Source organism: Pinus tabuliformis, chromosome 1_2 (genome assembly GCF_031772625.1).
Source record: "Pinus tabuliformis cultivar Carrire ecotype Pingquan chromosome 1_2, CPIR1, whole genome shotgun sequence".
In the NCBI taxonomy this organism is placed as follows: Eukaryota; Viridiplantae; Streptophyta; class Pinopsida; order Pinales; family Pinaceae; genus Pinus; species Pinus tabuliformis.
Window position 1 is genome coordinate 553339740 of NC_142298.1, and position 14674 is coordinate 553354413.

A 14674-nucleotide genomic window follows, 5' to 3' on the forward strand; every position below is an offset into this window, starting at 1 on the left:
TATTACTATCATACTTTTTAAATTTTCTGTCTCTCTTGAGGTATCTTACTATAATGGTGTTGTCAACACTAGAAAGATATCTTGTTGTAATGGTGGTTCTAATGTTAGCACTAGCAAAGTTTTTGTTAAATTTTGGTTAAAAAAAAATCGATTTATGCAATTATTTTGACAATCTATGTAAAAAAGTAAATAACATCCAATTATTTTGACTGTAGTCCCATTGATTATCATGAATTCACCAGTCTGAAGACCATCTTCTACATACATATTATTATTAAACTTTTTGCATTATATCCCTCTTATATCTTGTTGTAATGGCAGTATTAGCACTAAAAAAATATCTTGTTGTAATGGTGATGTTAGTATTAGCACTAAAAAAATCACTAAATTTTGGTAAAAAAAAGTTTATCATTTATTTATTTTTAATTTGGGAAATTTTGTTTTTATTTTTTTTGTTTTTAATTCTATTTTTATGCAGTAATATTTTTTTTGGTTGAATTTTGGTAGTAACTAGTTTTTGGTCGAATCATATGTATTAACCATGTTCTTTATGCTACAAGTCTAATTGTTGGGACAAAATTGCTCTTTCAAATAAGTTGCAAAAGCTATTTTACATCCATTGTTGCACCCACTTTTACATCCCTTTTTGCATCCTATTTTTCATCTTCATTTGCTTCTTTTTTTGCATCTATCATTACATCTACTTTTGTTGTGACAAAATTTGTTCCATGTTTTGCACATACTGTTGTACCCACGTTTTCTTCCAATTTTGCATCCATCTTCACATCCTCTTTTGCATAAAATATTTCATCTATTTTTGCATCCACTTTTGTGTTGGGTTTTGCATCTAATTTTGTATCTTCTTTTGCATGTACTTCCATTTCATCCATATTTTGCATCCAATTTTGTTTCTCATGTTGCACCCGTGTTTGCATCCACTTTTACATCCCTTATAGCATCTTGTCTTGCATCTAAGTTTGCATATTTTTTTGTGTCTATTATTACATCCACCTTTTTTGTGCTATTATTTGTGCCATATCTTATGCCTATCATTGCAACCCACATTTTCTTCCACTATTGCATCCATATTTGCATCCTCTTTTGTGTCCAAGTTTGCATCAAATATTGTTTATGTTTTTTGCATCCCTTTTCGAATTTACTTTTACATCCACTTTTGATTTGTCTAGTTTTGCAACTAATTTTGTGTTCACTATTGCACCCATGTTTGGGCCATGTTTACATCCCTTTTTTCATCCAAGTTTTCCTCCTTTTTGCATTTAAGTTTGTGTCCCTTTTTTTTTACATTCATTGGAGTATCCACATTTGTTTCACCACAATTCATGCTAAGTTTTATGCCTACTATTGTGCCCATGTTTTCTTCCACTTTTTCATCCATGTTTGAGTCCTATTTTGTGTTCAAGTTTGTATGAACTAATGCATCTACTTTTTCATCCACTTTTGTTCAATTTTTCTGTCTTGTTCTGCATCTACTTATGTTGTGTCCACTCTTCATCCAAATTTACGTCTATTTTTACCCCCATTTTTTTGTTTACTTTTGCATCCATTTTCCAACACACATCATATCTTTTGCATTGATTATATTTCTTATGACATTGAAAATTATGAACAACTGATGACAATGTCAATAATTATAATGATGATGATAATGAAGATGATGACGATGACATGAATTGCGATTGTTATGATAATGACAATGATGATAAAGACGATGGGAGTTACAATGACAATGATGATGATGCTAATGACCTTGGCCATTCCTCCCAATTTTTAAATGTTATCATGGTAAAAATCATAATAATTATCTTTGGCGTCATCTTCCAAGTCATCATCATCTGATCATCATTATCATTATTTTCATCTTGGTCATAATCAAGAACAATAATGGCATGAATGATGATTATGATGTTCATGATGAAGATGACAAAAATTATGATAAAACTTATATTAGTTATGATGATGGGGATGATGACAATTATAATGACGATGATAATGGTAGTGATGTTGATGATCATCAATCATTTCTAAAAAATAAAGTGGTTATTTTTCTTTCATATATCATGTGTCCTAAGGTTGGTGATATTTCTTATGATACCTATAATTATGAACAATTGACGACAATATACAAAATCATGTGGATGATGATGATCATGAAGAAGACATGAATGGTGATTATGATGATAATGAAATGATGACAATATTGATCACATTGATGGTGGTGATGATGGCAATAATGAAGATGATGACCCTCCCTCTAAACTAGCGAGGTACTCATAATGAGACAAAAAAGTACTCTCAAGTTGAAATATTCATATAAGAAGGGATCTAGATTGATAAGCATCAATGATGATTTACATCATCATAGCCAAAATTTTCAAAATAGTAAGGCCTTGACTAACAAGTTTATCTCTCCATTAGATCAGAGCACAGTGTTGGGAGGCATAAATTTGGACACCACTGCCTTTCAAGGCACTTACCCCACCAAGATGTTTACCAGGTATATCCTCACATGATCATTTCCTAATCCACTATCATAATATTTGACACCAGAAAATCTCAATCCTCATGACTATTCTTATCTTGGATTAATGTACTTGACTTATGGCGATTAGTCCTAGTCAATGTCCAAATTCTCAAAGAATATTGGTCCCAGATGTTTATCCAATCCACCATTATCCCTACTAGTGCCTTTACTAGGCTTACGATTGTTAATCCTAGCCATAGTACATGACACATGGATAACATGGTGTCTACCCTCACTTCCTCTCAACCAGGGAGGAAACATCCACAAGCATAAGATTTTCTCAAGAATACCCATCATTTTCGTAGAGAATAACATCATTAATTTTTTTTCATCACATGACGACTTTATGATTAAGCATTCATAGATTTGTGGCAAAATATTTCCCCTTTTGTATTTGTGATGAAATACAATAAAAAAGTGAAAGCCAAAATCATTAAACATACACTATATTGATTTATCTAAGTCTAAACTCTAAGGTTGAAGTGAAAATTCATGTAAATCTTATATCTATGAGTTGTGCCAAACTTATGAAAACCTTATTCCCTAAGTCCTATATATAAGAAAATGAAAAAGAAAGAAAAATAAGGGCCAATAAATGGTAACTCATGTATTCACTCCCTCTTTGGAAAATATATGAATATATACACTCCTAGTCACACTTGATCACATGTATGTGATGGTTAAATCATGAATTCTTCTTTTCTCCTTGCATTTTCACTTCATCATTTAAGCACCTAATTGAGGATCTAAGGAATGTTTGTTTCCTAAGGCTTTCATGTCTACTCTTGGTTTACTTATGTCACACTACTGTCAATTTATGTGACAGAGTGAAATACATAAGTTTGTGGAGTTATTATAGAGGTGTATTGAGTTCGTAACCACACACACATGTATTACATCTCATTGATCCACATGTGTGGGTTGGAGACTCATTTCTTGACAACTTTAATGGAGACTACTTTGTGGCTTTAATGGTATAGCTTACAAAATATCTTGTTAAACATTTCGATTCATTCTTTCTTTTCCTCGAGACACTTATAATATTGAAGTCACTCCCAACAATCCATGGAGATGGGGAGTATAAATTACTTGTGCTAGAAATAGAATTGAGAAATAGAGGTTTTCCATTTGCGATATTGGAGTCATAGACATTGGATACATGGTAGTAGTCCTCAATGTCAATTAACTAAAATTGTATTGTCATAATGTGAAAAGAGGTAAACATATTGGTAACCTTGATGTCTTAATCATTTCAAATAATAACCATTCCACCCAAGTATCTCTAAGCATCAATCACTACTACTTGGAAATTCCTCCCCCATTTTCTAATTATATGAGGTTGAACCTCACTTAATATTTTTTCTTCTTATATCAACATTATTTATTGGTGCTTTGCATACCATTTTTCTTTTAGGAGTTTGTTTTCGCTTACTATTGACGCCCCTCATGTTCCAAGACTATTTTCATCAAAAATTTACATAGAAAGAAAGTATAAAGTGACTAAAAAGAAACATGTCTCAAGATTTAAGTGCTTGGACAATTCCACTTCATGACTCCTATATTTCCTTAACCTGGGACCAAATGGTGAACTTGATGGCCTTAAGGGAAATTGATCAATGAAAATCTAAAGAAGAGGTGATTTTTGACTTTATCACATACAATTTAATATACTAAAAAAAATATCCATAACAATTTCATCAATCAATGAATCATTAAAAAAAATATCCAAAACAATTTCATCAAGCAAAGAATCATTGCATTATAAAATACAATCTATAAACATTTTGGGAAAGTTTTGCTAAGACATGCTTAAAAATCAGCATATTTAATATTAATATTTAACAATAATATGGGCAATAACACATTTTGATAAATTAAATAACATATTATCAAGCCTAAAAAATGTCACTAACTGAAAACTACAAAGCATGCAACTAATGGAAGTGACCACTCAAGGCCACCACAAGACAATTAATCTATTAAGACCAAGATTAATGGGGACAAAGATCTATAAAGGACAAAGGAAAACCTATTTTAACTTTATTGTTTTATTAGCCTGGTTCAAGATGAACATTTCAAGATATCATGAAGAACATAATTAGTTTTATTGCATTAAGAAAACCCAAGCACATTCTATAACTTAGCAAGAAAGAGATGTATAACACCCATCTCAGCAACACGACACATGACATTAAGTTACTTTACTATATATAATTTAAACTCCTATCATAAAATCACAAATTTAGCATGAATGGAATGTTTAAAATCCATTTTTATAAAAACAAAACATAATTTTTCTTATAGAAAAATATACCAAAAACTAAATATATTTTTCTAGAAAAAAAAAATACTAAAACTAAATATATATTTAAAAAAAAACTAAAACATAAGCAAACTAGAATTTGAATTTGACATTCTTGGTCACTTTCGGAAACATATGGTGGAATGTAATCTATTTATCCTCATATTTAGCTTTTTCCTAAAAAATAAAAGCATACAAAAGTGGGAAAGAGCCATAAAGCATGGGGAAGCTTTTTCCTAAGCACAAAAGCATCTAAAAAGTGGAAAATTCCTTTTTTATATGAGGAAACATTATTCACCCAAAAGATTTTTCCCAAATTGAACTAATGAGGAATTTTGGAAATCTTCATAGCCTCCACTTTCCTATATATTAGAGGCTTGGCCATTGAAAAAATGATGGGAATTTTGCATTGTCACGCTCTTGAGATTTGTCTTGAGAGGGAGAGTTTTGGAGCTATGAGTTGGGGGAGGTGATGTTGCAACTATATCTGATTGTTTTAACTTTCCTCCAACTCCTTTATTCATATAGATCAATTGTTCTTCCTTCCATATGTTTCTATTCATTCTTTACTTCTTCTATTTAACTAATGTATGCATGGGTTTTTGGTTTATATTTATTTGTTCAATAATATTTATATGTTTTTTATAGTTTTGATTATTAAGATATTATGTTGTGAAGGTTGCTTTATTCTCTCTCTTATGTGTAGGACCAAGCTTTGGAGCTAGCTAGGAGCGCTTCTTGGCTATACGAAAAACTCCAAGAAGACCTGCATGCGAGGACTCACAAGAATTCATTCTCTTTTTCTTAATCTATACTCTACATCTTGATCTACTAAGAATCCTAAGCCTTATAACAACCTTTCTCTTAATTGGTTTGTCCTAGGTTTCTGAGATAAACTGAGAGGGTTTTGTTTTCATCTAACCATGCATTAAATCCTACAGCAAAATGATATTTAGAAAATTTAATATATTCACTATGTAAATGAACTTAGTAAAATGAACCCATAGAGGTGGTCATAAATGGAAATAAAAGTAAAACTCTAAACAAGAAGCCAAAAGTGGATTTAACCATGGATGAAAAATTGGGAGTAGAATTGGATGTTAAACTAGCCATCAAAACAATATGCAAACAATGACACAAAAAGGTTTTTAAAGTAAAATTAAAAAAGGGTGCAACACTAGACACAAAGAAGGGAAAAAAATAGGGCATATGAAAGGATACCGAATTGGGTGCAAACAAGGATGCAAAAATGGACACCAAAATGAGGATGCAAAGAATGGTGTAAAATTAGGATGCAAAAAGGATGTAAGAAAAGACACAAAACAAGATGAAAAATGGGACTAAAAAATGGTGAAACCAAGGATGTCAAAGATGATGCATAACTAGATGAAAATTCCAACTAAAATGTAGGTGCAAAATGAGATGCAAATGTGGACACAAAATGTGGCAGAAAAAAGGATGCAAATTTGGAAGCCAAAAAGGATGAAAAACTAGATACCAAAAAGGATGCAAATTTGGACACAAAAAATGGTGCAAAATTGGACACAAAAGAAGAAAAAATGGTGCAAAAATGGGCATAAAAATGGCTCAATTTTGGATGCAAATTGAGATGCAACATTGGATGTAAAATGATGCAACAAATCATTCAAAACTTGGTGCAAAAACAAATGCAAAAGTAGACGAAAAAATGGCTCAAAAGTGAACGTAACAATAGACACAAAATGGGATGCAAAGGTGGATGCAATATATGGTTCAACATAGGATGCAAATTTAAATGCTCAAAAGGATGAAAAATTGGATGCAAGAAATGGTGTTAAAAATGATGCTAAATTGGATGCAACAAATGATGCAAAATTAAATGCAAAATATGGTGCAAAATAGGATGCAAAAAAGGGAGATAAATAAAATGCAAAAGTGGATGCAAAAAATGGTGCAAAAATGCATGCGAAATTTGGCACTAAATCAGATTCAACATATGGTGCAAAATTGGATGGAAAAGATGGTATAAAAAAAGGCACAAAAATAGATGTAAAAATAAGTATAAAATTAGAAGCAAAAGATGGCATAAGACCAGATGCAAAAATTGGCACAAATTGGATGTAAAAAAAGGCTCTAAATAAGATGTCAAAGATGGTGTAAAAATCGATGCAAATTATGACACAAAAATAGAAGCAAAGAATTCCACAAAAGAGGAAGCAAAAAATGATGCAAAAATAGATGCAAAAAAGGCACAAAACTAGAAGCAAAACCTGTTGTAAAACCAAATGAAAATCTTGGTGCAAAATATGATGCAGAAAATGATGGAAAATTTGGCGTAAAAAAGATGCAAAATTTGGTGCAAAAAAGGACGCTTTAAAAATTGTACAATAGAGCCAGATTTAGTGCCAGGTTGCTCATCCCAATTGAGAAAAAAAATGCACTAGAATCTGGTGCTAAATTTGGCGCAAATTGCCTGTTTTGTTGTAGTGATTTCACCCCTCCCACTCTCTCGGGCTTCATGCTTTAGGGGGCATCTATTACATAGTAATTTGTCACTGTATTCATCCTAGTCCCTCTACTGTGTCATGTGTCAATAAACATGCTCATATCTTCCCACCAATATAAGAAGTTTAAGCAAATGCTCTCTAATGTTTCCAATTGACCCTCATTTCCTAAGTTTTATGCCTCGTCGCGAGTATACACTTAATATGCGCGACAGAGCTCTATCATAAACGGTCCCATCACGACCTTGTTGCTGGAGTACACCTGTTTCTTGCTATGGTCAGATTTCAAGCCCCGGCGCGAGGCTATTAACTATATTTAGCGATGGTCGGTCTGCATACATTGCTTCCTAGTGATGTCGTCGCTGAGGCTTAGTTCACGACCAACGACGATCCAGATTGGGCGAATTTATTCCAACAGTCGACCTTCTGGATGTCTTTAGACCTGGTTGTTGGGTCAGTTTGGGTCGCCCTTCCCCTCTGGGATGGTAGTTCCGTCTTTTGTGCTACTTTACTTGAGGATAAGCTCCCTCTCCCTCATTTCATGGAGACTCCTTCTCCTATAAAATCACTCACCATTGCTATGATCGGCTAGTTCTTTTGGTTGTACAGTGTTGTTGTTGCTTTTGAGTTTGGTAGATAGCTTTGGTGTGATTGTGACAAGTGTGGGATTGCTACATAGTTTTCAAGAGGTTGTGGAGTGCCCTTAACCTTGTATTAAAGCTTGTGAGTGAGAGAGAGATATTGTTGTTTGGGAGTCCCATCTTTGAGAGTGAATGCTTGAAGAAACATGCTGGCTGGACCCTCCGAGAAGGCTTGTGACGTCAAGACCTGGTTTTAAGCTTTGCTCTTGATTTATTATTAATACAATCAATGATGATTTCCTATGTCTTGTATGTAATTTACTTGATAGCTCATGATTTCTTGACTTTATGAATAAATAGATCATTGTTGTTCTCGGTTACGTGCTCTGTTGTTTTATTGTGGTCTTTCAGGTTGATTACTCATTAAGGAGAAGGAAACAGAAGCTGGAGTAGTGCAACGGAACTTCATCAACCACTGGTTTGAGGTAGGCATCCAACAATGACTATTTAAGGGAATTAATTGTTGTTTTGTCCTTGCTGTGACTAGACCCACTCTAGGGCTAGAGGGGTTGCCTCTGTCCGCAGAGGGAACACTTTCCTACTTCACAAGTGCTATTATCTTCCTCATATTATAAACAAAATACTTTCATTGTGCTTAAGGATTCATCAATTTTTGCAAGTGAAATGAAGAGTTTTTATGTTAATTTTATGAGCAATTTAACATAAACCAGAAACTGAACAACAACATAAACATGTACAAAACACCATCAAAAACACATTACAACAAGAACATGATAAATGGGTTCACCACTCTTGGGCTATGTCTCCTTGGTCCATCTTCCAATGGTTGGGGCCTCTCTATTATGCTCAAAAGTGTAAAAATCTGTGTTTACAATGCTCAAATTCTTCTGAAAAACTGCTCTAATCAGTCCAAAATCCTCAAAAATGACTATCTAGCCTCTTTTTGCAACCAATTTGGTGGAAAACTAAAGAATTTATGACTTCCCCTTGTTTTCCCACTATTTGCTCCACAAATTGCTCCAAACCCGACATGATCCTACAAATTAGCTCCGAAAATCCGCTAACTGGGCGAAAATTTTGCCGTGCGACGGGCCATAATCTATTGGCACCGATTGTCTAATCACAAATCGCAATAGGTAGAGTTTTGTGGGCTTATGGTCTTGTGAACATGATGAATGATGTGTGATTGTGATGTGGCAGACCCGATGGGAGTATTAACCGAAACCGATAAACATCTCGCATCCGGTGACTTATCACATTTTGTGATTCGGTAGATAACCGAGGTTTTGTATACGCGAAACTTTGCACCGTTGTGATTTGCGACTGTGATATTGCATCGCAACCTAGCACATGTTGGGCGTCGATTCTGTAACACCGACCCTTCACCGATCTGCGATTTCGATCCATTGCATCGTGCCTCCGGCTGTTTCTTGAAAACCTTCCTGCCTGCCTTATCGCATCACACCCTTCCCTGCTCGGGGGCCGATTTCTAACGCCAACCTACCTGCGATTGTGATTTGCGACATGCGGGGGCCAATGGCAGCTTGCCACTTGGTGCCTCCTCATTCGCTGAAGGACCTTGCCACATCATCCAATCCTGCCATGTAACCAAGTCAAACTTGAACTTTGACTTGCTATAAATTCCGCATATGAGCTCAGATTTGAGTGTCGTTCACATCGTTGGAATCAGAATGACGAGCTCTTCGATCTAAAGCTAAGTTTATCAAGATTATAACACTTTGAATTTTGAGAATAATTTTGAGCACATGATCACTCCTCCCCACTGGAAGCCTTTTGGACCCCAAAATGATCACTTTCAATTGTTTAGCAGGTGAGGGTACAGTTCCCTCACCTTTTCAACCTCTGTCCATTTGGAATTTAAAGGAATTGTACCTTTGAGCCTCACTCGAAGATAATCAATACTTCCCCTTTTTGTTGTCCTTATTCTTCTGCCAAGTATAGTGTCTCCCTGAAGCACATCAAGGAATTCTGGAGAAAAGTCTTCAATAGATGGAATTTGAATATTCTCTCCTTGATATTCAATCAAAGGAGGCTCATACAACCTTAAATTCTCAACATTAACAACAACATAAATTTGCATATATGAAGGCAAATCCAACCTGAAGGCATTATTACCAATCTTTTCCAAAATTCTGAATGGACCATATCTAATTGGTTTGAGATTTTTACCTTCTCCTTGGAGCCTCTCTTTGTTAATGTGAAGCCAAACTTCATCACCAACTTGGAACTTGTGATCTTGACGATGCTTTTCGTGCCTTGCTTTGTACTTGCCTTGGCTTTTCTCAAGTTGTTCTTGAACCTTTTGGTGTACTAATTGTATTTGTTCAATGAACTTTCTTGCTTTGTCTATGTCACTATGACCTTCAATAGAAACATCTTTGCCAAAAATAAAATCCAAAGGAGATTTAGGCAAGTATCCCATGCATGCCTCAAATGGCAAAGTTTGAGTGGAAGAGTGCTTGGCTTGGTTGTAAGCATGTTGAATATAGTGCAACTGTTCATCCCACAACTTAGGATGCTTGCTGCAATATCCATGAAGAAGATGTATCACTATTCTGTTCACTACCTCTGTTTGACCATCTGTTTGTGGATGAAAGGTTGTACTCTTTTTCAATTTGGTGTCCATGACTCCCCACAAGTTTGACCAAAAATTCCCCACAAAGCTAGAATATCGATCACTAACAATGGATGTGGGAAATCCAAAATGCACCCAAAAATTCTAAAATAATAATTGAGCAGTTTGTTCAGCTGTAAATTTCTTTTTATATGGCATCAAAATACACATTTTGCTGAACATATCCACAACTAACAAATAATCATGATCTCTTTTTGACAATGGAAGACTTGCTACAAAATCCATAGAAACACTCTCCCATGGTCGTGAAGGAACCAAAAGTGGTGTGTACAATCCTAACTTCCTATTACTAGGATTACTGATTGCACATAATGAACATCCTCTAATAAAACGAGACACACTTTCAAGCATACGAGGCCAATAAAAACACCTCTATAGATGTGCCACCGTCTTACTTACACCGAAATGACCAGCAATAAGAGAAGTATGTGCCTCTCTTATGATGTTAACTCTTTCTCCCTATGGAATACAAAGCTTGCCAAGATGGTACAACAAGTTATCATGCAAATGATAATCCAATTCCTCTACTTGGTTACCTTGACTCAAGCTTGCATAAACATCTTGAAAGTCATTATCTAATGCATATTGTTCAATATAACTTTCATGTAAAATAGAATTATGCTTGAGTAAAGTAGTTGCACTAACAATCGACGAAGAAAGAATATCAGCAACTTTATTGTAGATACCTTTCTTATACCTGATTACCAAGTGGAATTGTTGAAGGAAACCCATCCATCGGAAGTGTCGTGACTACTGCAATTTTGATTGAGATTGCAAGTATTGCAATGGTTGATGATCAATGTGAATGACTGTTTCCTTACCCATCAGGTAGTGTTTCCATTTTTTCACACTTTGCACCAATGTATACAATTCCTTGTCATATGTAGGATAGTTAATCACTGCACCATTAAAAGTTTCCGAATGAAAACAAATAGGCTTACCATGCTGCACGAGAACTGCACCCATAGTGTAGTCACTAGCATCTGTCTAAATCTGGAATGACTGTCTCAAGTCTGGAAGTGAGAGTATGGGAGTTGTACTGATCTTTTCCTTTAACACATCATAGGCCTTTTACTGTGTTGCCTCCGCATTGAAAATCCTTTTTCAAACTGGTCAACGCATGCAAAGGAGCTGCTATAAGATAAAAAGTAGAAATAAATTTCCTCCAATATTGGGCTGCTCCCAGAAAACTTCTTACCTCTGTAACTGTCTTGGGCCTTGGCCAATTCACAATGACATCAACCTTGGAGGGATTTATTTTCAACTCACCTCCTCCAACAATATGACCCAAGTAAACTAAAGAAGTCTTTCCAAACTCGCACTTTGACATCTTCAGATACAATTGTTCTTTTTTCAAGACATCAAGTACTTTTCTTACATGCATGACATGTTCATCACGAGATTGACTGAAAATTAATATGTCATCTAAGTAGACTATGCAAAATTCATCAAGAAATGGCCTCAACACATCGTTCATCACACACATGCATGTAGCAGGAGCATTACATAAACCAAATGGCATAACTATCCATTGAAACAAACACTATTTTGTTTTGAACGTTGTCTTCCAAATGTCTCCTTCAGCTATTCTAATTTGATGGTAGCCACTTCTTAAGTCCAACTTAGTAAAATATATTTCGTCTTTCAATTGATCCACTAAATCATCTATTTGAGACAATGGGTAACGTTTCTTTACCGTAATTTTGTTTAATGCGCAAAAGTCCACACACACGCACCATGTTCCATCCTTCTTTGGCACCAAGACAAGAGGTGAACCACAATGCAAGGAAGATGGTCTGATGATCCCTTTATTCAACAACTCTTAGATTTGAATCTTAATTTTTGCACTTTCCATCACTGACATCCTGTACATGCCAACGTTAGGAAGAGAACAATCTTGTTGCAACTGTATCTCGTGTTGGATTCCTCTCTTGGTAGGTAATCCTTTTGGTTCCTGAAATATTTCGTCATATTGGTTAACTACGTCAACCAATTCAAATTTCAAATTTGAATCACGACCTTTAAAAGCTTCATTATCAACATAATTTTTAGGTTTCATCATGAGAAGCACAAAATTCTTGCTCGAATTCACCAGTCTTTTCATCTGCCCTGCATTAACAAGCGAAAGATTTGTTTTCTTGTTGTCAACTCTCACAATATGTTCTACTCCATTTTTGAATAAATGATATTTATTTTCATGTCGATGGAAGATATCTTTTCTGTCATAAAGGTACGGGCTGCCCAAAACCATGCCACAAATATCTAACGACACAACGTCAAGCTCCACTTTGTCTATGAAATTTGCAGTAATAGTGAATCTCAGTTTACACTTTCTAGTAACTTTCAATTGCGCATTATCACATACCCATCAAAGTGGATACGGTTTATGATGTGGAATAGTTTCCATATTTAAACTCTTAATAATGTTTTCAAAGATAAGATTGGCTTGAGAGCCACTATCGAACAACGCATCAATCTTGTTATGTTTTGATATCACCCTTATGTGAAATAGTTCTATTCTCCTCTTTCCATTTGAAGTTTCATTTTGTGAGTCTAAAGAACTAGTGTTGACAATGGATTCTTTTCCTTTTAACCACATGGCTGTGATTTTAGTCTCATCACTCGAATCGGATCCCAAGTCCTGTTGAGTGGTTGCAGTTGTCTTTTGTTTTCCCTTGTTGTTGTTTCTTTTTGGTTTCATTTCGGGATGAAGCTTCCAACATTGAGCTTCATTGTGACCCTCTCTGGAACGATGTTTGCATGCAATTTTATCTCCTTTTTTGATAGACACATTTTTCTTTGCCTTCCCTTTGAAAGCCTTTTCTTTTCCCTTACTCTTAAATGGATTTTTACTACTTTCTTCTGGGGTGTTTTTCCCTCTTACCTCAAGATGAGTGGTTTGCACACACACATCATCTAAATTATTGGGATTAAACATTAAGATATTATGCCTACGGTAACTGTGTAAACCCCCTCTGTACTTCAACAAAGTGTCCTGTGACTGCAAATCTACACCTAACATCAAATACCTTTTTCTAAATTCTTGGGTATAAACTTGCACATTTTGACCTTTAAGCAATCTAAAGTTCTGCTAATTCATGATGGCTTTCTGCATATAAGCTAGAGGGTAGAATTGTCTTTTAATTTCAGCAATGAAATCATTCCAAGAAATTGAGATCTTACTGTGTTTTTTAATCTCCTCTTGAGTCTTTGATTCCCACCATACAAGTGTTGCACCCTCCATTCTCAAGGAAGCTAACTGAATATTTATGTCATCCCCTTGAAGGTATTGAATCCTACAATAGACCTCCAACTAACGAATCCAATTATCAAGCTTCTTTGCATTCACTTCACCATTATACATGGGCAACTTGAATTTAACATCAAGTTTTAAAAAAGGTTATTTACCAATTCCTTTTGAAGAATGATGATGAGTACATGAGTAAATGTTTGTATTAGTGGAAGAGTGTGAAGATGCTTGTGAAGAAGAGGATGAAGAAGATCGCGGAGAGGGTGGATGTTTGTCTCCATTCCCATTACCTCCTCCTGAAGAACCTTCTCCTTTGGGAGGTTTGGAACTTTCTCCTTGCAACCTGCTATTCCTCTCTTTATACAGGACCTTCACCATCTCTGTCATATCAAAGAAAACATTTCTAAAGGTCTTCTCATCTTTTGTCATGTTTGTAGGTTCTCCTTCATGATACATGATATTTGGAGTCTCAATTGCAACTTGAGGCTGAAATGGTGTTGGATATTGTGGCAACCTTTCTCTTCTTTCCCTTGACCCAAATTTAGGGCTTCCAACCAGCTTTACTTCACCTCTTTTGATTTTTAACATTGTAAGCATGACATAAACTTGCAAACAATTAAATCCTTCTTTCACAAAGCAAACCTAGTGCTCTGATACCAAATTGATCTGATTTAGAATATTAGTTTGCAGTGCTAAGGTATTCCTCAGATTATAAACAAAATGCTTTCATTGTGCTTAAGGATTCATCAATTTTTACAAGTGAAATGAAGAGTTTTATCTTAATTTTATGAGAAATTTAACATAACTTAGAAACTAAACAACATCATAAACATGTACAG